This window comes from Schistocerca serialis, chromosome 8, assembly GCF_023864345.2.
Source record: "Schistocerca serialis cubense isolate TAMUIC-IGC-003099 chromosome 8, iqSchSeri2.2, whole genome shotgun sequence".
Lineage (NCBI taxonomy): Eukaryota > Metazoa > Arthropoda > Insecta > Orthoptera > Acrididae > Schistocerca > Schistocerca serialis.
The window spans coordinates 17,966,189-17,989,941 of NC_064645.1; positions in this window are offsets into that span (position 1 = coordinate 17,966,189).

Here is a 23,753-nt window from a genome sequence, read left to right on the forward strand (position 1 = left end):
CACAGGAAAGGTTCAAAACATAGACAGTAAGAAGAGCCAGTCTTCTTGTACTTGAGTCGTTATTGTGCCTTTTGTATTTAATTTCGATGCAATTTCTGTGTTTCATCAATAAGAAGGTCAGAGGGATATAGTAAACCTGAAGTGAAGGATCGGAATCTATAACTAGTGTCACAGGAATGGTTCAAAGCATAGACAGTAAGAAGAGTCAGTTTTCTTATATTTAAGTCGGCATTGTGCTTTTTGTATTTAATTCCGATGCAATTTCTGTGTTTCATCGTCAATAAGAAGGTGAGAGGGATACAGTAAACCTGAAGTGAAGCATCGGAATCTGTAACTAGTATCACAGGAATGGTTCAAAACATAGACAGTAAGAAGAGTCAGTTTTCTTGTACTTAGGTCGGCATTGTGCCTTTTCTATTTAATTCCGATGCACTTTCTGTGTTTCCTCGTCAATAAGAAGGGCCAAGGGATACAGTAAACCTGAAGTGAAGCATCGGAATCTATAACCGGTCTCACAGGAAAGGTTCAAAACATGGACAGTAAGAAGAGCCAGTCTTCTTGTACTTGAGTCGGCATTATGCCATTTGTATTTAATTCCGATGCAATTTCTGTGTTTCATCGTCAATAAGAAGGTCAGAGGGATACAGTCAACCTGATGTGAAGCATCAGAATCTATAACTAGTGTCACAGGAATGTTTCAAATCACATCCTGTAAGAAGAGTCGGTTTTCTTGTACTCAAGTCGGCATTGTGCATTTTGTATTTAATTCCGATGCAATTTCTGTGTTTCAACGTCAATAAGACGGTCAGAGGGATACAGTAAACCTGAAGTGAAGCATCGGAATCTATAACTAGTCCCACAGGAATGGTTCAAAACGTAGACAGTAAGAAGGGTCAGTTTACTTGTACTTAAGTCGGCATTGTGCCTTTTGTATTTAATTCCGATGCAATTTCTGTATTTCATCGTTAATAAGAAGGTCAGAGGGATACAGTAAATCTGAAGTGAAGCATCGGAATCCATAACACGTGTCACAGGGATGGTACAAAACTTAGAGAGTAAGAAGAGTAAGTTTTCTTGTACTTATGTTGGCATTGTGCCCTTTGTATTTAATACCGTTGCAATTTCAGTGTTTCATCGTCAATAAGAAGGTCAGAGGGATACAGTAAATCTGAAGTGAAGCATCGGAATCTATAACTAGTGACACAGGAATGGTTACAAACATAGAGAGTTATAAGAGTCAGTTTTCTTGTACTTTTGTCGGCATTGCGCTTTTCGTATTTAATTCCGGTGCAATTTCTGTGTGTCATCGTCAATAAGACGGTCAGAGGGATACAGTAAACCTGAAGTGAAGCATCGGAATCTATATCTAGTCTCACAGGAATGGTTCAAAACGTAGACAGTAAGAAGAGTCAGTTTACTTGTACTTAAGTCGGCATTGTGCCTTTTGTATTTTATTCCGATGCAATTTCTGTGTTTCATCGTTAATAAGAAGGTCAGAGGGATACAGTAAACATGAAGTGAAGCATCGGAATCAATAACTAGTGTCACAGGAGTGGTTCAAAACATGGACAATAAGAAGAGTCACTTTACTTGTACTTAAGTTGGCATTGTGCGTTTTGTGTTTCATTCCGGTGCAAATTCTGTTTTTCATCGTCAATAAGAAGGTCAGAGGGATACAGTAAACCTGACGTGAGGCATCGTAATCTATAACTAGTGTCACGGGAATGGTTTAAATCATACACAGTCAGAAGAGTTAATTTTCTTGTACTTAAGTCGGCATTGTGCCTTTTGTATTAAATTCCGATGCAATTTCTGTGTTTCATTGTCAATAAGACGGTCTGAGTGATACAGCAAACATGAAGTGAAGCATCGGAATCTATAACTAGTGTCACATAAATGGATCAAAACATAGACAATAAGAAGAGTCAGATTTCTTGTACTTAAGTCGGCATTGTGCCTTTTCTATATAATTCCGATGCAATTTCTATGTTTCGTCGTCAATAAGAAGGTCCAAGGGATACAGTAAACCCGAAGTGAAGCATCGGCATCTAAAACCGGTCTCACAGGAAAGGTTCAAAACATAGAGAGTAAGAAGTGCCAGTCTTCTTGTACTTGAGTCGGCATTGCGCCTTTTGTATTTAATTCCGATGCAATTTCTGAGTTTCATCGTCAATAAGTAGGTCAGAGGGATACAGTAAACCTGAAGTGAAGCATCGGAATCTATAACTAGTCCCACAGGAATGGTTCAAAACGTAGACAGTAAGATGGGTCAGTTTACTTGTACTTAAGTCGGCATTGTGCCTTTTGTATTTAATTCCGATGCAATTTCTGTATTTCATCGTTAATAAGAAGGTCAGAGGGATACAGTAAATCTGAAGTGAAGCATCGGAATCCATAACACGTGTCACAGGGATGGTACAAAACTTAGAGAGTAAGAAGAGTAAGTTTTCTTGTACTTAAGTTGGCATTGTGCCCTTCGTATTTAATACCGTTGCAATTTCAGTGTTTCATCGTCAATAAGAAGGTCAGAGGGATACAGTAAATCTGAAGTGAAGCATCGGAATCTATAACTAGTGACACAGGAATTGTTAAAAACATAGAGAGTAACAAGAGTCAGTTTTCTTGTACTTATGTCGGCATTGCGTTTTTTGTATTTAATTCCGGTGCAATTTCTGTGTGTCATCGTCAATAAGACGGTCAGAGGGATACAGTAAACCTGAAGTGAAGCATCGGAATCTATAACTAGTCTCACAGGAATGGTTCAAAACGTAGACAGTAAGAAGAGTCAGTTTACTTGTACTTAAGTCGGCATTGTGCCTTTTGTATTTTATTCCGATGCAATTTCTGTGTTTCATCGTTAATAAGAAGGTCAGAGGGATACAGTAAACATGAAGTGAAGCATCGGAATCAGTAACTAGTGTCACAGGAGTGGTTCAAAACATGGACAATAAGAAGAGTCACTTTACTTGTACTTAAGTTGGCATTGTGCGTTTCGTGTTTCATTCCGGTGCAAATTCTGTTTTTCATCGTCAATAAGAAGGTCAGAGGGATACAGTAAACCTGACGTGAGGCATCGTAATCTATAACTAGTGTCACAGGAATGGTTTAAATCATACACAGTCAGAAGAGTTAATTTTCTTGTACTTAAGTCGGCATTGTGCCTTTTATATTAAATTCCGATGCAATTTCTGTGTTTCATCGTCAATAAGACGGTCTGAGTGATACAGCAAACCTGAAGTGAAGCATCGGAATCTATAACTAGTGTCACAAAAATGGATCAAAACATAGACAATAAGAAGAGTCAGATTTCTTGTACTTAAGTCGGCATTGTGCCTTTTCTAAATAATTCCGATGCAATTTCTATGTTTCGTCGTCAATAAGAAGGTCCAAGGGATACAGTAAATCTGAAGTGAAGCATCGGCATCTAAAACTGGTCTCACAGGAAAGGTTCAAAACATAGAGAGTAAGAAGTGTCAATCTTCTTGTACTTGAGTCGGCATTGCGCCTTTTGTATTTAATTCCGATGCAATTTCTGTGTTTCATCGTCAATAAGAAGGTCAGAGGGATACAGTAAACCTGAAGTGAAGCATCGGAATCTATAACTAGTGTCACACCAATGGTCCAAAACATAGACAGAAAGAAGAGTTAGTTTTCTTGTACTTAAGTCGGCATTGTGCCTTTTGTATTTAATTCCGATGCAATTTCTGTGTTTCATCGTCAATAAGAAGGTCAGAGGAATACAGTAAACCTGAAGTGATGCATCGGAATCTATAACTAATGTCACAGGAATGGTTCAAAACATAGACAGTAAGAAGAGACAGTTTTCTTGTACTCAAGTCGGCATTGTGCCTTTTGTAATTAATTCCGATGCAATTTCTGTGTTTCATCGTCAATACGAAGGTCAGAGGGATACAGTAAACCTGAAGTGAAGCATCGGAATCTATGACTAGTGTCACAGGAATGGTTAAAACCATAGACAGTAAGAAGAGTCAGTTTTCTTGTACTTAAGTCGGCATTGTGCCTCTTCTATTTAATTCCGATGCAATTTCTGTGTTCCATCGTCAATAAGAAGGTTGGAGGGATACAGTAAACCTGAAGTGAAGCATCGGAATCTATAATTCGTGTCACAGGAATGGTTCAAAACATAGACAGTAAGAAGAGTAAGTTTGCTTGTACTTAAGTCGGCATAGTGCCTTTTGTATTTAATTCCTATGCAATTTACGTGTTCCATCGTCAATAAGAAGGTCAGAGGGATACAGTATACCTGAAGTCAAGCAACGGAATCTAAACCTGGTCTCACAGGAAAGGTTCAAAACATAGACAGTAAGAAGAGCCAGTCTTCTTGTACTTTAGTCGTTATTGTGCCTTTTGTATTTAATTCCGATGCAATTTCTGTGTTTCATCGTCAATAAGAAGGTCAAAGGGATACAGTAGACCTGAAGTGAAGCATCGGAATCTATAACTAGTGTCACAGGAATGGTTCAAAGCATAGACAGTAAGAAGAGTCAGTTTTCTTATAATTAAGTCGGTATTGTGCTTTTTGTATTTAATTCCGATGCAATTTCTGTGTTTCATCGTCAATAAGAAGGTGAGAGGGATACAGTAAACCTGAAGTGAAGCATCGGAATCTATAACTAGTGTCACAGGAATGGTTCAAAACATAGACAGTAAGAAGAGTAAGTTTTCTTGTACTTAAGTCGGCATAGTGCCTTTTGTATTAAATTCCGATGCAATTTACTTGTTCCATCGTCAATAAGAAGGTCCAAGGGATACAGTAAACCTGAAGTCAAGCATCGGAATCTAAATCTGGACTCACAGGAAAGCTTCAAAACATAGACAGTAAGAAGAGCCAGTCTTCTTGTACTTGAGTCGTTATTGTGCCTTTTGTATTTAATTTCGATGCAATTTCTGTGTTTCATCAATAAGAAGGTCAGAGGGATACAGTAAACCTGAAGTGAAGGATCGGAATCTATAACTAGTGTCACAGGAATGGTTCAAAGCATAGACAGTAAGAAGAGTCAGTTTTCTTATATTTAAGTCGGCATTGTGCTTTTTGTATTTAATTCCGATTCAATTTCTGTGTGTCATCGTCAATAAGAAGGTGAGAGGGATACAGTAAACCTGAAGTGAAGCATCGGAATCTGTAACTAGTATCACAGGAATGGTTCAAAACATAGACAGTAAGAAGAGTCAGTTTTGTTGTACTTAGGTCGGCATTGTGCCTTTTCTATTTAATTCCGATGCACTTTCTGTGTTTCCTCGTCAATAAGAAGGGCCAAGGGATACAGTAAACCTGAAGTGAAGCATCGGAATCTATAACCGGTCTCACAGGAAAGGTTCAAAACATGGACAGTAAGAAGAGCCAGTCTTCTTGTACTTGAGTCGGCATTATGCCTTTTGTATTTAATTCCGATGCAATTTCTGTGTTTCATCGTCAATAAGAAGGTCAGAGGGATACAGTAAACCTGATGTGAAGCATCAGAATCTATAACTAGTGTCACAGGAATGTTTCAAATCACAGCCTGTAAGAAGAGTCGGTTTTCTTGTACTCAAGTCGGCATTGTGCATTTTGTATTTAATTCCGATGCAATTTCTGTGTTTCAACGTCAATAAGACGGTCAGAGGGATACAGTAAACCTGAAGTGAAGCATCGGAATCTATAACTAGTCCCACAGGAATGGTTCAAAACGTAGACAGTAAGAAGGGTCAGTTTACTTGTACTTAAGTCGGCATTGTGCCTTTTGTATTTAATTCCGATGCAATTTCTGTATTTCATCGTTAATAAGAAGGTCAGAGGGATACAGTAAATCTGAAGTGAAGCATCGGAATCCATAACACGTGTCACAGGGATGGTACAAAACTTAGAGAGTAAGAAGAGTATGTTTTCTTGTACTTAAGTTGGCATTGTGCCCTTTGTATTTAATACCGTTGCAATTTCAGTGTTTCATCGTCAATAAGAAGGTCAGAGGGATACAGTAAATCTGAAGTGAAGCATCGGAATCTATAACTAGTGACACAGGAATGGTTAGAAACATAGAGAGTTATAAGAGTCAGTTTTCTTGTACTTTTGTCGGCATTGCGCTTATCGTATTTAATTCCGGTGCAATTTCTGTGTGTCATCGTCAATAAGATGGTCAGAGGGATACAGTAAACCTGAAGTGAAGCATCGGAATCTATAACTAGGCTCACAGGAATGGTTCAAAACGTAGACTGTAAGAAGAGTCAGTTTACTTGTACTTAAGTCGGCATTGTGCCTTTTGTATTTTATTCCGATGCAATTTCTGTGTTTCATCGTTAATAAGAAGGTCAGAGGGATACAGTAAACATGAAGTGAAGCATCGGAATCAATAACTAGTGTCACAGGAGTGGTTCAAAACATGGACAATAAGAAGAGTCACTTTACTTGTACTTAAGTTGGCATTGTGCGTTTTGTGTTTCATTCCGGTGCAAATTCTGTTTTTCATCGTCAATAAGAAGGTCAGAGGGATACAGTAAACCTGACGTGAGGCATCGTAATCTATAACTAGTGTCACAGGAATGGTTTAAATCATACACAGTCAGAAGAGTTAATTTTCTTGTACTTAAGTCGGCATTGTGCCTTTTGTATTAAATTCCGATGCAATTTCTGTGTTTCATCGTCAATAAGACGGTCTGAGTGATACAGCAAACCTGAAGTGAAGCATCGGAATCTATAACTAGTGTCACAAAAATGGATCAAAACATAGACAATAAGAAGAGTCAGATTTCTTGTACTTAAGTCGGCATTGTGCCTTTTCTATATAATTCCGATGCAATTTCTATGTTTCGTCGTCAATAAGAAGGTCCAAGGGATACAGTAAACCTGAAGTGAAGCATCGGCATCTAAAACCGGTCTCACAGGAAAGGTTCAAAACATAGAGAGTAAGAAGTGCCAGTCTTCTTGTACTTGAGTCGGCATTGCGCCTTTTGTATTTAATTCCGATGCAATTTCTGAGTTTCATCGTCAATAAGTAGGTCAGAGGGATACAGTAAACCTGAAGTGAAGCATCGGAATCTATAACTAGTGTCACACCAATGGTCCAAAACATAGACAGTAAGAAGAGTTAGTTTTCTTGTACTTAAGTCGGCATTGTGCCTTTTGTATTTAATTCCGATGCAATTTCTGTGTTTCATCGTCAATAAGAAGGTCAGAGGGATACAGTAAACCTGAAGTGAAGCATCGGAATCTATAACTAATGTCACAGGAATGGTTCAAAACATAGACAGTAAGAAGAGACAGTTTTCTTGTACTCAAGTCGGCATTGTGCCTTTTGTAATTAATTCCGATGCAATTTCTGTGTTTCATCGTCAATACGAAGGTCAGAGGGATACAGTAAACCTGAAGTGAAGCATCGGAATCTATGACTAGTGTCACAGGAATGGTTAAAACCATAGACAGTAAGAAGAGTCAGTTTTCTTGTACTTAAGTCGGCATTGTGCCTCTTCTATTTAATTCCGATGCAATTTCTGTGTTCCATCGTCAATAAGAAGGTTGGAGGGATACAGTAAACCTGAAGTGAAGCATCGGAATCTATAACTCGTGTCACAGGAATGGTTCAAAACATAGACAGTAAGAAGAGTAAGTTTGCTTGTACTTAAGTCGGCATAGTGCCTTTTGTATTTAATTCCTATGCAATTTACGTGTTCCATCGTCAATAAGAAGGTCAGAGGGATACAGTATACCTGAAGTCAAGCAACGGAATCTAAACCTGGTCTCACAGGAAAGGTTCAAAACATAGACAGTAAGAAGAGCCAGTCTTCTTGTACTTGAGTCGTTATTGTGCCTTTTGTATTTAATTCCGATGCAATTTCTGTGTTTCATCGTCAATAAGAAGGTCAAAGGGATACAGTAAACCTGAAGTGAAGCATCGGAATCTATAACTAGTGTCACAGGAATGGTTCAAAGCATAGACAGTAAGAAGAGTCAGTTTTCTTATAATTAAGTCGGTATTGTGGTTTTTGTATTTAATTCCGATGCAATTTTTGTGTTTCATCGTCAATAAGAAGGTGAGAGGGATACAGTAAACCTGAAGCGAAGCATCGGAATCTATAACTAGTGTCACAGGAATGGTTCAAAGCATAGACAGTTAGAAGAGTAAGTTTTCTTGTACTTAAGTCGGCATAGTGCCTTTTGTATTTAATTCCGATGCAATTTACGTGTTCCATCGTCAATAAGAAGGTCCAAGGGATACAGTAAACCTGAAGTCAAGCATCGGAATCTAAACCTGGACTCACAGGAAAGGTTCAAAACATAGACAGTAAGAAGAGCCAGTCTTCTTGTACTTGAGTCGTTATTGTGCCTTTTGTATTTAATTTCGATGCAATTTCTGTGTTTCATCAATAAGAAGGTCAGAGGGACACAGTAAACCTGAAGTGAAGCATCGGAATCTATAACTAGTGTCACAGGAATGGTTCAAAGCATAGACAGTAAGAAGAGTCAGTTTTCTTATATTTAAGTCGGCATTGTGCTTTTTGTATTTAATTCCGATGCAATTTCTGTGTTTCATCGTCTATAAGAAGGTGAGAGGGATACAGTAAACCTGAAGTGAAGCATCGGAATCTGTAACTAGTATCACAGGAATGGTTCAAAACATAGACAGTAAGAAGAGTCAGTTTTCTTTTACTTAGGTCGGCATCGTGCCTTTTCTATTTAATTCCGATGCAAAATCTGTGTTTCGTCGTCAATAAGAAGGTCCAAAGGATACAATAAACATGAAGTGAAGCATCGGAATCTAAAACCGGTCTCACAGGAAGGGTTCAAATCATAGACAGTAAGAAGAGCCAGTCTTCTTGTACTTGAGTCGGCATTGTGCCTTTTGTATTTAATTCCGGTGCAGTTTCTGTGTTTCATCGTCAATAAGACGGTCAGAGGGATACAGTAAACCTGAAGTGAAGCATCGCAATCAATAACTAGTGTCACAGGAATGGTTCAATCATAGACAGGAAGAAGAGTCAGTTTTCTTGTACTTAAGTAGGCATTGTGCCTTTTCTATTTAATTCCGATGCTATTTCTGTGTTTCGTCGTCAATAAGAAGGTCCAAGGGATACAGTAAACCTGAAGCGAAGTATGGGAATCTAAAACCGGTCTGACAGGAAAGGTTCAAAATATAGACAGTAAGAAGAGCCAGTCTTCTTGTACTAGATTCGGCATTGTGCCTTTTGTTTTTAATTTCGATGCAATTTCTGTGTTTCATCGTCAATAAGAAGGTCAGAGGGATACATGAAACCTGAAGTGAAGCATCGGAATCTATAACTAGTGTCACAGGAATGGTTCAAACATGGACAGTAAGACGGGTCAGTTTCCGTCTGCTTAAGTCGGCATTGTGCCTTTTCTATTTAATTCCGATGCTATTTCTGTGTTTCGTCGTCAATAAGAAGGTCGAAGGGATACAGTAAACCTGAAGTGAAGCATCGGAATCTAAAACCGGACTCACAGGAAAGGTTCTAAACATAGACAGTAAGAAGAGCCAGTCTTCTTGTACTTGAGTCGGCATTGTGCCTTTTGTTTTTAATTCCGATGCAATTTCTGTGTTTCATCGTCAATAAGACGGTCAGAGGGATACAGCAAACCTGAAGTGAAGCATCGGAATCTATAACTAGTGTCACAGGAATGGTTCAAAACATAGACAGTAAGAAGAGTCAGTTTATTGTACTTAAGTCGGCATTGTGCCTTTTCTATGTAATTCCGATGCACTTTCTGTGTTTCCTCGTCAATAAGAAGGGCCAAGGGATACAGTAAACCTGAAGTGAAGCATCGGAATCTAAAACCGATCTCACAGGAAAGGTTCAAAACATGGACAGTAAGAAGAGCCAGTCTTCTTGTACTTGAGTCGGCATTATGCCTTTTGTATTTAATTCCGATGCAATTTCTGTGTTTCATCGTCAATATGAAGGTCAGAGGGATACAGTAAACCTGATGTGAAGCATCAGAATCTATAAATAGTGTCACAGGAATGTTTCAAATCACAGACTGTAAGAAGAGTCGGTTTTCTTGTACTCAAGTCGGCATTGTGCATTTTGTATTTAATTCCGATGCAATTTCTGTGTTTCAACGTCAATAAGACGGTCAGAGGGATACAGTAAACCTGAAGTGAAGCATCGGAATCTATAACTAGTCCCACAGGAATTGTTCAAAACGTAGACATTAAGAAGGGTCAGTTTACTTGTACTTAAGTCGGCATTGTGCCTTTTGTATTTAATTCCGATGCAATTTTTGTATTTCATCGTTAATAAGAAGGTCAGAGGGATACAGTAAATCTGAAGTGAAGCATCGGAATCTATAACTAGTGTCACAGGAATGGTTCAAAGCATAGACAGTAAGAAGAGTCAGTTTTCTTATATTTAAGTCGGCATTGTGCTTTTTGTATTTAATTCCGATGCAATTTCTGTGTTTCATCGTCAATAAGACGGTCAGAGGGATACAGTAAACCTGAAGTGAAGCATCGGAATCTATGACTAGTGTCACAGGAATGGTTAAAACCATAGACAGTAAGAAGAGTCAGTTTTCTTGTACTTAAGTCGGCATTGTGCCTCTTCTATTTAATTCCGATGCAATTTCTGTGTTCCATCGTCAATAAGAAGGTTGGAGGGATACAGTAAACCTGAAGTGAAGCATCGGAATCTATAACTCGTGTCACAGAAATGGTTTCTAAACATAGACAGTAAGAAGAGTAAGTTTGCTTGCACTTAAGTCGGCATAGTGCCTTTTGTATTTAATTCCTATGCAATTTACGTGTTCCATCGTCAATAAGAAGGTCAGAGGGATACAGTATACCTGAAGTCAAGCAACGGAATCTAAACCTGGTCTCACAGGAAAGGGTCAAAACATAGACAGTAAGAAGAGCCAGTCTTCTTGTACTTGAGTCGTTATTGTGCCTTTTGTATTTAATTCCGATGCAATTTCTGTGTTTCATCGTCAATAAGAAGGTCAAAGGGATACAGTAAACCTGAAGTGAAGCATCGGAATCTATAACTAGTGTCACAGGAATGGTTCAAAGCATAGGCAGTAAGAAGAGTCAGTTTTCTTATAATTAAGTCGGTATTGTGCTTTTTGTATTTAATTCCGATGCAATTTCTGTGTTTCATCGTCAATAAGAAGGTGAGAGGGATACAGTAAACCTAAAGCGAAGCATCGGAATCTATAACTAGTGTCACAGGAATGGTTCAAAACATAGACAGTAAGAAGAGTAAGTTTTCTTGTACTTAAGTCGGCATAGTGCCTTTTGTATTTAATTCCGATGCAATTTACGTGTTCCATCGTCATTAAGAAGGTCCAAGGGATACAGTAAACCTGAAGTCAAGCATCGGAACCTAAACCTGGACTCACAGGAAAGGTTCAAAACATAGACAGTAAGAAGAGCCAGTCTTCTTGTACTTGAGTCGTTATTGTGCCTTTTGTATTTAATTTCGATGCAATTTCTGTGTTTCATCAATAAGAAGGTCAGAGGGATACAGTAAACCTGAAGTGAAGCATCGGAATCTATAACTAGTGTCACAGGAATGGTTCAAAGCATAGACAGTAAGAAGAGTCAGTTTTCTTATATTTAAGTCGGCATTGTGCTTTTTGTATTTAATTCCGATGCAATTTCTGTGTTTCATCGTCAATAAGAAGGTGAGAGGGATACAGTAAACCTGAAGTGAAGCATCGGAATCTGTAACTAGTATCACAGGAATGGTTCAAACATAGACAGTAAGAAGAGTCAGTTTTGTTGTACTTAAGTAGGCATTGTGCCTTTTCTATTTAATTCCGATGCTATTTCTGTGTTTCGTCGTCAATAAGAAGGTCCAAGGGATACAGTAAACCTGAAGCGAAGTATGGGAATCTAAAACCGGTCTGACAGGAAAGGTTCAAAATATAGACAGTAAGAAGAGCCAGTCTTCTTGTACAAGAGTCGGCATTGTGCCTTTTGTATTTAATTCCGGTGCAGTTTCTGTGTTTCATCGTCAATAAGACGGTCAGAGGGATACAGTAAACATGAAGTGAAGCATCGCAATCAATATCTAGTGTCACAGGAATGGTTCAAACATAGACAGTAAGAAGAGTCAGTTTTGTTGTACTTAAGTAGGCATTGTGCCTTTTCTATTTAATTCCGATGCTATTTCTGTGTTTCGTCGTCAATAAGAAGGTCCAAGGGATACAGTAAACCTGAAGCGAAGTATGGGAATCTAAAACCGGTCTGACAGGAAAGGTTCAAAATATAGACAGTAAGAAGAGCGAGTCTTCTTGTACTAGAGACGGCATTGTGCCTTTTGTTTTTAATTTCGATGCAATTTCTGTGTTTCATCGTCAATAAGAAGGTCAGAGGGATACATGAAACCTGAAGTGAAGCATCGGAATCTATAACTAGTGTCACAGGAATGGTTCAAAACATGGATAGTAAGAAGAGTCAGTTTATTGTACTTAAGTCGGCATTCTGCCTTTTCTATTTAATTCCGATGCACTTTCTGTGTTTCCTCGTCAATAAGAAGGGCCAAGGGATACAGTAAACCTGAAGTGAAGCATCGGAATCTAAAACCGGTCTCACAGGAAAGGTTCAAAACATGGACAGTAAGAAGAGCCAGTCTTCTTGTACTTGAGTCGGCATTATGCCTTTTGTATTTAATTCCGATGCAATTTCTGTGTTTCATCGTCAATAAGAAGGTCAGAGGGATACAGTAAACCTGATGTGAAGCATCAGAATCTATAACTAGTGTCACAGGAATGTTTCAAATCACAGACTGTAAGAAGAGTCGGTTTTCTTGTACTCAAGTCGGCATTGTGCATTTTGTATTTAATTCGATGCAATTTCTGTGTTTCAACGTCAATAAGACGGTCAGAGGGATACAGTAAACCTGAAGTGAAGCATCGGAATCTATAACTAGTCCCACAGGAATGGTTCAAAACGTAGACATTAAGAAGGGTCAGTTTACTTGTACTTAAGTCGGCATTGTGCCTTTTGTATTTAATTATGATGCAATTTCTGTATTTCATCGTTAATAAGAAGGTCATAGGGATACAGTAAATCGGAAGTGAAGCATCGGAAACAATAACACGTGTCACAGGGATGGTACAAAACTTAGAGAGTAAGAAGAGTAAGTTTTCTTGTACTTAAGTTGGCATTGTGCCCTTTGTTTTTAATACCGTTGCAATTTCTGTGTTTCATCGTCAATAAGAAGGTCAGAGGGATACAGTAAATCTGAAGTGAAACATCGGAATCTATAACTAGTGACACAGGAATGGTTAAAAACATAGAGAGTAACAAGAGTCAGTTTTCTTGTACTTATGTCGGCATTGCGCTTTTTGTATTTAACTCCGGTGCAATTTCTGTGTGTCATCGTCAATAAGACGGTCAGAGGGATACAGTAAACCTGAAGTGAAGCATCGGAATCTATAACTAGTCTCACAGGAATGGTTCAAAACGTAGACAGTAAGAAGAGTCAGTTAGCTTGTACTTAAGTCGGCATTGTGCCTTTTGTATTTTATTCTGATGCAATTTCTGTGTTTCATCGTTAATAAGAAGGTCAGAGGGATTCAGTAAACATGAAGTGAAGCATCGGAATCAATAACTAGTGTCACAGGAGTGGTTCAAAACATGGACAATAAGAAGAGTCACTTTACTTGTACTTAAGTTGGCATTGTGTGTTTTGTGTTTCCTTCCGATGCAAATTCTGTTTTTCATTGTCAATAAGAAGGTCAGAGGGATACAGTAAACCTGACGTGAGGCATCGTAGTCTATAACTAGTGTCACAGGAATGGTTCAAATCATACACTTTAAGAAGAGTTAATTTTCTTGTACTTAAGTCGGCATTGTGCCTTTTGTATTAAATTCCGATGCAATTTCTGTGTTTCATCGTCAATAAGACGGTCTGAGTGATACAGCAAACCTGAAGTGAAGCATCGGAATCTATAACTAGTGTCACAAGAATGGATCAAAACATAGACAATAAGAAGAGTCAGATTTCTTGTACTTAAGTCGGCATTGTGCCTTTTCTATATAATTCCGATGCAATTTCTGTGTTTCGTCGTCAATAAGAAGGGCCAAGGGATACAGTAAACCTGAAGTGAAGCATCGGCATCTAAAACCGGTCTCACAGGAAAGCTTTAAAACATAGAGAGTAAGAAGTGCCAGTCTTCTTGTACTTGAGTCGGCATTGCGCCTTTTGTATTTAATTCCGATTCAATTTCTGTGTTTCATCGTCAATAAGAAGGTCAGAGGGATACAATAAACCTGAAGTGAAGCATCGGAATCTATAACTAGTGTCACACCAGTGGTCCAAAACATAGACAGTAAGAAGAGTTAGTTTTCTTGTACTTAAGTCGGCATTGTGCCTTTTGTATTTAATTCCGATGCAATTTCTGCGTTTCATCGTCAATAAGAAGGTCAGAGGGATACAGTAAACCTGAAGTGAAGCATCGGAATCTATGACTAGTGTCACAGGAATGGTTAAAACCATAGACAGTAAGAAGAGTCAGTTTTCTTGTACTTAAGTCGGCATTGTGCCTCTTCTATTTAATTCCGATGCAATTTCTGTGTTCCATCGTCAATAAGAAGGTTGGGGGGATACAGGAAATCTGAAGTGAAGCATCGGAATCTATAACTAGTGACACAGGAATGGTTAAAAACATAGAGAGTAACAAGAGTCAGTTTTCTTGTACTTATGTCGGCATTGCGCTTTTTGTATTTAATTCCGGTGCAATTTCTGTGTGTCATCGTCAATAAGAAGGTCAGAGGGATACAGTATACCTGAAGTCAAGCAACGGAATCTAAACCTGGTCTCACAGGAAAGGTTCAAAACATAGACAGTAAGAAGAGCCAGTCTTCTTGTACTTGAGTCGTTATTGTGCCTTTTGTATTTAATTCCGATGCAATTTCTGTGTTTCATCGTCAATAAGAAGGTCAAAGGGATACAGTAAACCTGAAGTGAAGCATCGGAATCTATAACTAGTGTCACAGGAATGGTTCAAAGCATAGACAGTAAGAAGAGTCAGTTTTCTTATAATTAAGTCGGTATTGTGCTTTTTGTATTTAATTCCGATGCAATTTCTGTGTTTCATCGTCAATAAGAAGGTGAGAGGGATACAGTAAACCTGAAGCGAAGCATCGGAATCTATAACTAGTGTCACAGGAATGGTTCAAAACATAGACAGTAAGAAGAGAAAGTTTTCTTGTACTTAAGTCGGCATAGTGCCTTTTGTATTTAATTCCGATGCAATTTACGTGTTCCATCGTCATTAAGAAGGTCCAAGGGATACAGTAAACCTGAAGTGAAGCATCGGAACCTAAACCTGGACTCACAGGAAAGGTTCAAAACATAGACAGTAAGAAGAGCCAGTCTTCTTGTACTTGAGTCGTTATTGTGCCTTTTGTATTTAATTTCGATGCAATTTCTGTGTTTCATCAATAAGAAGGTCAGAGGGATACAGTAAACCTGAAGTGAAGCATCGGAATCTATAACTAGTGTCACAGGAATGGTTCAAAGCATAGACAGTAAGAAGAGTCAGTTTTCTTAAATTTAAGTCGGCATTGTGCTTTTTGTATTTAATTCCGATGCAATTTCTGTGTTTCACCGTCAATAAGAAGGTGAGAGGGATACAGTAAACCTGAAGTGAAGCATCGGAATCTGTAACTAGTATCACAGGAATGGTTCAAAACATAGACAGTAAGAAGAGTCAGTTTTCTTGTACTTAGGTCGGCATTGTGCCTTTTCTATTTAATTCCGATGCAAAATCTGTGTTTCGTCGTCAATAAAAAGGTCCAATGGATACAGTAAACATGAAGTGAAGCATCGGAATCTAAAACCGGTCTCACAGGAAGGGTTCAAATCATAGACAGTAAGAAGAGCCAGTCTTCTTGTACTTGAGTCGGCATTGTGCCTTTTGTATTTAATTCCGGTGCAGTTTCTGTGTTTCATCGTCAATAAGACGGTCAGAGGGATACATTAAACATGAAGTGAAGCATCGCAATCAATATCTAGTGTCACAGGAATGGTTCAAACATAGACAGTAAGAAGAGTCAGTTTTCTTGTACTTAAGTAGGCATTGTGCCTTTTCTATTTAATTCCGATGCTATTTCTGTGTTTCGTCGTCAATAAGAAGGTCCAAGGGATACAGTAAACCTGAAGCGAAGTATGGGAATCTAAAACCGGTCTGACAGGATAGGTTCAAAATATAGACAGTAAGTAGAGCCAGTCTTGTTGTACTAGAGACGGCATTGTGCCTTTTGTTTTTAATTTCGATGCAATTTCTGTGTTTCATCGTCAATAAGAAGGTCAGAGGGATACATGAAACCTGAAGTGAAGCATCGGAATCTATAACTAGTGTCACAGGAATATTTCAAAACATGGATAGTAAGAAGAGTCAGTTTCCGTCTGCTTAAGTCGGCATTGTGCCTTTTCTATTTAATTCCGATGCTATTTCTGTGTTTCGTCGTCAATAAGAAGGTCCAAGGGATACAGTAAACCTGAAGTGAAGCATCGGAATCCACAACACGTGCCACAGGGATGGTACAAAACTTAGAGAGTAAGAAGAGTAAGTTTTCTTGTACTTGAGTCGGCATTGTGCCTTTTGTTTTTAATTCCGGTGCAATTTCTGTGTGTCATCGTCAATAAGACGGTCAGAGGGATACAGTAAACCTGAAGTGAAGCATCGGAATCTATGACTAGTGTCACAGGAGTGGTTAAAACCATAGACAGTAAGAAGAGTCAGTTTTCTTGTACTTAAGTCGGCATTGTGCCTCTTCTATTTAATTCCGATGCAATTTCTGTGTTCCATCGTCAATAAGAAGGTTGGGGGGATACAGTAAACCTGAAGTGAAGCATCGGAATCTATAACTCGTGTCACAGAAATGGTTTCGAAACATAGACAGTAAGAAGAGTAAGTTTGCTTGCACTTAAGTCGGCATAGTGCCTTTTGTATTTAATTCCTATGCAATTTACGTGTTCCATCGTCAATAAGAAGGTCAGAGGAATACAGTATACCTGAAGTCAAGCAACGGAATCTAAACCTGGTCTCACAGGAAAGGTTCAAAACATAGACAGTAAGAAGAGCCAGTCTTCTTGTACTTGAGTCGTTATTGTGCCTTTTGTATTTAATTCCGATGCAATTTCTGTGTTTCATCGTCAATAAGAAGGTCAAAGGGATACAGTAAACCTGAAGTGAAGCATCGGAATCTATAACTAGTGTCACAGGAATGGTTCAAAGCATAGACAGTAAGAAGAGTCAGTTTTCTTATAATTAAGTCGGTATTGTGCTTTTTGTATTAATTTCCGATGCAATTTCTGTGTTTCATCGTCAATAAGAAGGTGAGAGGGATACAGTAAACCTGAAGCGAAGCATCGGAATCTATAACTAGTGTCACAGGAATGGTTCAAAACATAGACAGTAAGAAGAGTAAGTTTTCTTGTACTTAAGTCGGCATAGTGCCTTTTGTATTTAATTCCGATGCAATTTACGTGTTCCATCGTCATTAAGAAGGTCCAAGGGATACAGTAAACCTGAAGTGAAGCATCGGAACCTAAACCTGGACTCACAGGAAAGGTTCAAAACATAGACAGTAACAAGAGCCAGTCTTCTTGTACTTGAGTCGTTATTGTGCCTTTTGTATTTAATTCCGATGCAATTTCTGTGTTTCACCGTCAATAAGAAGGTGAGAGGGATACAGTAAACCTGAAGTGAAGCATCGGAATCTGTAACTAGTATCACAGGAATGGTTCAAAACATAGACAGTAAGAAGAGTCAGTTTTCTTGTACTTAGGTCGGCATTGTGCCTTTTCTATTTAATTCCGATGCAAAATCTGTGTTTCGTCGTCAATAAAAAGGTCCAATGGATACAGTAAACATGAAGTGAAGCATCGGAATCTAAAACCGGTCTCACAGGAAGGGTTCAAATCATAGACAGTAAGAAGAGCCAGTCTTCTTGTACTTGAGTCGGCATTGTGCCTTTTGTATTTAATTCCGGTGCAGTTTCTGTGTTTCATCGTCAATAAGACGGTCAGAGGGATACATTAAACATGAAGTGAAACATCGCAATCAATATCTAGTGTCACAGGAATGGTTCAAACATAGACAGTAAGAAGAGTCAGTTTTCTTGTACTTAAGTAGGCATTGTGCCTTTTCTATTTAATTCCGATGCTATTTCTGTGTTTCGTCGTCAATAAGAAGGTCCAAGGGATACAGTAAACCTGAAGCGAAGTATGGGAATCTAAAACCGGTCTGACAGGAAAGGTTCAAAATATAGACAGTAAGAAGAGCCAGTCTTGTTGTACTAGAGACGGCATTGTGCCTTTTGTTTTTAATTTCGATGCAATTTCTGTGTTTCATCGTCAATAAGAAGGTCAGAGGGATACATGAAACCTGAAGTGAAGCATCGGAATCTATAACTAGTGTCACAGGAATATTTCAAAACATGGATAGTAAGAAGAGTCAGTTTCCGTCTGCTTAAGTCGGCATTGTGCCTTTTCTATTGAATTCCGATGCTATTTCTGTGTTTCGTCGTCAATAAGAAGGTCGAAGGGATACAGTAAACCTGAAGTGAAGCATCGGAATCTAAAACCGGTCTCACAGGAAAGGTTCTAAACATAGACAGTAAGAAGAGCCAGTCTTCTTGTACTTGAGTCGGCATTGTGCCTTTTGTTTTTAATTCCGATGCAATTTCTGTGTTTCATCGTCAATAAGACGGTCAGAGGGATACAGCAAACCTGAAGTGAAGCATCGGAATCTATAACTAGTGTCACAGGATTGGTTCAAAACATAGACAGTAAGAAGAGTTAGTTTATTGTACTTAAGTCGGCATTCAGCCTTTTCTATTTAATTCCGATGCACTTTCTGTGTTTCCTCGTCAATAAGAAGGGCCAAGGTATACAGTAAACCTGAAGTGAAGCATTGGAATCTAAAACCGGTCTCACAGGAAAGGTTCAAAACATGGACAGTAAAAAGAGCCAGTCTTCTTGTACTTGAGTCGGCATTATGCCTTTTGTATTTAATTCCGATGCAATTTCTGTGTTTCATCGTCAATACGAAGGTCAGAGGGATACAGTAAACCTGATGTGAAGCATCAGAATCTATAACTAGTGTCACAGGAATGTTTCAAATCACAGACTGTAAGAAGAGTCGGTTTTCTTGTACTCAAGTCGGCATTGTGCATTTTGTATTTAATTCCGATGCAATTTCTGTGTTTCAACGTCAATAAGACGGTCAGAGGGATACAGTAAACCTGAAGTGAAGCATCGGAATCTATAACTAGTCCCACAGGAATGGTTCAAAACGTAGACATTAAGAAGGGTCAGTTTACTTGTACTTAAGTCGGCATTGTGCATTTTGTATTTAATTCCGATGCAATTTCTGTATTTGATCGTTAATAAGAAGGTCAGAGGGATACAGTAAATCTGAAGTGAAGCATCGGAATCCATAACACGTGTCACAGGGATGGTACAAAACTTAGAGAGTAAGAAGAGTAAGTTTTCTTGTACTTAAGTTGGCATTGTGCCCTTTGTAATTAATACCGTTGCAATTTCTGTGTTTCATCGTCAATAAGAAGGTCAGAGGGATACAGTAAATCTGAAGTGAAGCATCGGAATCTATAACTAGTGACACAGGAATGGTTAAAAACATAGAGAGTAACAAGAGTCAGTTTTCTTGTACTTATGTCGGCATTGCGCTTTTTGCATTTAATTCCGGTGCAATTTCTGTGTGTCATCGTCAATAAGACGGTCAGAGGGATACAGTAAACCTGAAGTGAAGCATCGGAATCTATAACTAGTCTCACAGGAATGGTTCAAAACGTAGACAGTAAGAAGAGTCAGTTAGCTTGTACTTAAGTCGGCATTGTGCCTTTTGTATTTTATTCCGATGCACCTTCTGTGTTTCATCGTTAATAAGAAGGTCAGAGGGATTCAGTAAACATGAAGTGAAGCATCGGAATCAATAACTAGTGTCACAGGAGTGGTTCAAAACATGGACAATAAGAAGAGTCACTTTACTTGTACTTAAGTTGGCATTGTGTGTTTTGTGTTTCCTTCCGATGCAAATTCTGTTTTTCATCGTCAATAAGAAGGTCAGAGGGATACAGTAAACCTGACGTGAGGCATCGTAATCTATAACTAGTGTCACAGGAATGGTTCAAATCATACACAGTAAGAAGAGTTAATTTTCTTGTACTTAAGTCGGCATTGTGCCTTTTGTATTAAATTCCGATGCAATTTCTGTGTTTCATCGTCAATAAGACGGTCTGAGTGATACAGCAAACCTGAAGTGAAGCATCGGAATCTATAACTAGTGTCACAAGAATGGATCAAAACATAGACAATAAGAAGAGTCAGATTTCTTGTACTTAAGTCGGCATTGTGCCTTTTCTATATAATTCCGATGCAATCCCTGTGTTTCGTCGTCAATAAGAAGGGCCAAGGGATACAGTAAACCTGAAGTGAAGCATCGGCATCTAAAACAGGTCTCACAGGAAAGCTTTAAAACATAGAGAGTAAGAAGTGCCAGTCTTCTTGTACTTGAGTCGGCATTGCGCCTTTTGTATTTAATTCCGATGCAATTTCTGTGTTTCATCGTCAATAAGAAGGTCAGAGGGATACAGTAAACCTGAAGTGAAGCATCGGAATCTATAACTAGTGTCACACCAGTGGTCCAAAACATAGACAGTAAGAAGAGTTAGTTTTCTTGTACTTAAGTCGGCATGGTGCCTTTTGTATTTAATTCCGATGCAATTTCTGTGTTTCATCGTCAATAAGAAGGTCAGAGGGATACAGTAAACCTGTAGTGAAGCATCGGAATCTATAACTAATGTCACAGGAATGGTTCAAAACATAGACAGTAAGAAGAGACAGTTTTCTTTTACTCAAGTCGACATTGTGCCTTTTGTAATTAATTCCGATGCAATTTCTGTTTTCATCGTCAATACGAAGGTCAGAGGGATACAGTAAACCTGAAGTGAAGCATCGGAATCTATGACTAGTGTCACAGGAATGGTTAAAACCATAGACAGTAAGAAGAGTCAGTTTTCTTGTACTTAAGTCGGCATTGTGCCTCTTCTATTTAATTCCGATGCAATTTCTGTGTTTCGTCGTCAATAAGAAGGTCCAAGGGATACAGTAAACCTGAAGCGAAGTATGGGAATCTAAAACCGGTCTGACAGGAAAGGTTCAAAATATAGACAGTAAGAAGAGCCAGTCTTCTTGTACTAGAGTCGGCATGTGCGTTTTGTTTTTAATTTCGATGCAATTTCTGTGTTTCATCGTCAATAAGAAGGTCAGAGGGATACATGAAACCTGAAGTGAAGCATCGGAATCTATAACTAGTGTCACAGGAATGGCTCAAAACATGGACAGTATGAAGAGTCAGTTTCCGTCTGCTTAAGTCGGCATTGTGCCTTTTCTATTTAATTCCGATGCTATTTCTGTGTTTCGTCGTCAATAAGAAGGTCGAAGGGATACAGTAAACCTGAAGTGAAGCATCCGAATCTAAAACCGGTCTCACAGGAAAGGTTCTAAACATAGACAGTAAGAAGAGCCAGTCTTCTAGTACTTGAGTCGGCATTGTGCCTTTTGTTTTTAATTCCCATGCAATTTCTGTGTTTCATCGTCAATAAGACGGTCAGAGGGATACAGCAAACCTGAAGTGAAGCATCGGAATCTATAACTAGTGTCACAGGAATGGTTCAAAACATAGACAGTAAGAAGAGTCAGTTTATTGTACTTAAGTCGGCATTGTGCCTTTTCTAATTAATTCCGATGCACTTTCTGTGTTTCCTCGTCAATAAGAAGGGCCAAGGGATACAGTAAACCTGAAGTGAAGCATCGGAATCTAAAACCGGTCTCACAGGAAAGGTTCAAAACATGGACAGTAAGAAGAGCCAGTCCTCTTGTACTTGAGTCGGCATTATGCCTTTTGTATTTAATTCAAATGCAATTTCTGTGTTTCATCGTCAATAAGAAGGTCAGAGGGATACAGTAACCCTGATGTGAAGCATCAGAATCTATAACTAGTGTCACAGGAATGTTTCAAATCACAGCCTGTAAGAAGAGTCGGTTTTCTTGTACTCAAGTCGGCATTGTGCATTTTGTATTTAATTCCGATGCAATTTCTGTGTTTCAACGTCAATAAGACGGTCAGAGGGATACAGTAAACCTGAAGTGAAGCATCGGAATCTATAACTAGTCCCACAGGAATGGTTCAAAACGTAGACAGTAAGAAGGGTCAGTTTACTTGTACTTAAGTCGGCATTGTGCCTCTTCTATTTAATTCCGATGCAATTTCTGTGTTCCATCGTCAATAAGAAGGTTGGAGGGATACAGTAAACCTGAAGTGAAGCATCGGAATCTATAACTCGTGTCACAGGAATGGTTCAAAACATAGACAGTAAGAAGAGTAAGTTTTCTTGTACTTAAGTCGGCATAGTGCCTTTTGTATTTAATTCCTATGCAATTTACGTGTTCCATCGTCAATAAGAAGGTCCAAGGGATACAGTAAACCAGAAGTCAAGCAACGGAATCTAAACCTGGTCTCACAGGAAAGGTTCAAAACATAGACAGTAAGAAGAGCCAGTCTTCTTCTACTTGAGTCGTTATTGTGCCTTTTGTATTTAATACCGATGCTATTTCTGTGTTTCATCATCAATAAGAAGGTCAGAGGGATACAGTAAACCTGACGTGAAGCATCGGAATCTATAACTAGTGTCACAGCAATGGTTCAAGGCATAGACAGTAAGAAGAGTCAGTTTTCTTAGAATTAAGTCGGCATTGTGTTTTTTGTATTTAATTCCGATGCAATTTCTGTGTTTCATAGTCAATAAGAAGGTGAGAGGGATACAGTAAACCTGAAGTGAAGCATCGGAATGTAATACCGGTCTCACAGGAATGGTTCAAAGCATAGACAGTAAGAAGAGCCAGTCTTCTTGTACTTGAGTCGGCATTGTGCCTTTTGTATTTAATTCCGATGCAATTTCTGTGTTTCATCGTCAATAAGAAGGTCTGAGGGATACAGTAAACCTGAAGTTAAGCATCGGAATCTATAACTAGTGTCACAGGAATGGTTCAAAACATAGACAGTAAGAAGAGTCAGTTTACTTGTACTTAAGTGGGCATTGTGCCTTTTGTATTTAAATCCGATGCAATTTCTGTGTATCATCGTCAATAAGAGGGTGAGAGGGATAAAGTAAACCTGAAATGAAGCATCGGAATCTATAAGTAGTGTCACAGGAATGGTCAAAGCATAGACAGTAAGAAGAGTCACTTTTCTAATAATTGAGTCGGCATTGTGCCATTTCTATTTAAATCCAATGCAATATCTGTGTTTCGTCGTCAATAAGAAGGTCCAAGGGACACAGTAAATCTGAAGTGAAGCATCGGTATCTAAAAACGGTCTCACAGGAAAGGTTCAAAAAATAAACATTAAGAAGAGTCTCTCTTCTTGTACTTGAGTCGGCATTGTGCATTTTGTTTTTAATTCCAATTTAATTTCTGTGTTTCATCGTCAATAAGACGGTCAGAGGGATACAGCAAACCTGAAGTGAAGCATAGGAATCTATAACTAGTGTCACAGCAATGGTTCAAAACATAGACAGTAAGAAGAATCAGTTTTCTTGTACTTAAGTCGGCATTGTGCCTTTTCTATTTCATTCCGATGCACTTTCTGTGTTCCATCGTCAATAAGAAGGGTCAAGCGATACAGTAAACCTGAAGTGAAGCATCGGAATCTAAAACCGGTCTCACAGGAAAGGTTCAAAACATAGACAGTAAGAAGAGCCAGTATT